Source organism: Trachymyrmex cornetzi, unplaced genomic scaffold (assembly GCF_001594075.2).
Source record: "Trachymyrmex cornetzi isolate Tcor2-1 unplaced genomic scaffold, Tcor1.1 scaffold1468, whole genome shotgun sequence".
Lineage (NCBI taxonomy): Eukaryota > Metazoa > Arthropoda > Insecta > Hymenoptera > Formicidae > Trachymyrmex > Trachymyrmex cornetzi.
The window spans coordinates 2112-3894 of record NW_017296057.1 but is presented as its reverse complement, the minus strand read 5'-3'; positions in this window follow the sequence as shown (position 1 = coordinate 3894).

Genomic DNA, 1783 nt, shown 5'->3' with positions numbered 1-1783 from the left:
CTGCGGCTCTCTCTCTGAGAGTCGAATCACTCGCGGTAATGCGTTTCCGCGTCTTCTCAGCGAGTACATTATCAGCCGCGTGTCGTTCGGTGAGATCGTTGCTGTGCGAATACGCTATATCGTGCTCGCGACACGCAGCATCCAATGGATTAATACCTCGATCGCCTCTGACCAATCGCTTCTCCAATCGCGTCCCCGTACCGCAAAACTGATATCCGGGAATATGTAGTTCGAAGGGTAGCGCGTTTATCGCACGATTTAGTAAGCCTCTCGACGGCATTCGCTACAATTCTTTATCAAAGGCGCCGGACCGTCGATATGCGTTTGATGAGTCGGCAAATTGTAATGCTTCAGACATCGACGGTATCGCTGTACCTCCGAATCTGCTCGTATATGCTCGGGTAATATGTCCCACAACTGATCTATACAATATTCAAACTGTCGCAGCAGTACAATTTTCGGTATGTATTTCAGCTCTTTTGAAGTTAAACTGTACAGATCGTCTAACACGACGAGAAACATTTTGATTACTGAGCGATTTCGCTCTACGCAGCTATATAAATAGGCCCGCTCGTGATATTGTTTTCAGTATTTTGTGGAAGGACGAAATATGCGGTTCGTGCGCCAATCGCGGATGATTAAAGTGACTAATCTCGACGGCAAAGTACAAACCGATATAGAGACGCGCAAGCATGGCAACATGCTACCGGCCTCTATACGCGCGATCGTCTACGGACCGTCAAATTGTGGCAAGGCGAACGTGTTGATAAGCCTAATGGAAAGTCCACACGGCGTAAGATTCGAGAACGTGTACGTGTCCTCGAAATCGTTGCAGCAGCCGAAATATCGATACCTGGCGAATCTGCTATCGAAGAAATTAGCTATTTTACGTTCTCCAATAACAGCGACGTCATTCCACCGAGCTAGGCGCTTCCGAATTCCATCTTTACCTTTGATGACGTGGCATGCGACAAACAGGACGCGATAAGAAAGTACTTTACAATGGGACGGCACGTGGACGTCGATTGCTTCTATCTCTGCCAGACGTATGCAAAGGTACCCAGCACCTTATCCGCGACAATGCAAATCTATTGATCCTATTCAAACGGGATGGTACCAATCTGAAACGCGTGTACAATGATCACGTGAATACCGACATGCCGTACGAGAATTTCTGCGATTTATGTCGTAAATGTTGGCAGCAAAAGTATGGATTTCTAGTAATTGAATAGGACAGTGCGCTTACAGATGGTCGATACAAAAAAGGATTTAATGATTTTGCAATATCGTGATGCAATTGATATCGATACGTTGACATGGACGACAGCAAAGATCGTGAGAAGGTAGCGAAGGAGATTGCGAAAACGAGTGATACGATTCGCAAAAAGTACTGCGCTTTGAAGACTTGTAAAATGGAGGAGGACATCGCATTGGAGAGACACTTCAAACCTGTTATTGACCCGCTGAAACAGATTGTCGAGAACACCGCTGACACCTCCAAGGATCCTATCATGACCGAAACAATCTTTTCGGGGGAAGACGAGGAATCAAAATCCAAAAGGAAACGACCGAGTGCTCTGTACGACAATTCCATACAGTCTTCCACGCCTGTAAAATCAGTGTTGAATCGATCGAAAACCGTACCACCCGCTTTGAACGAAATGTCTGAAATACCACATCCACCCGATTTATCGTTCGATCATGTTCCCTCCGTCAAAGAAATTTTCGAGGTTACCGATGAACCGCTCGTGACATCACTTGCTTCAAACATCCGAGGGTCAGG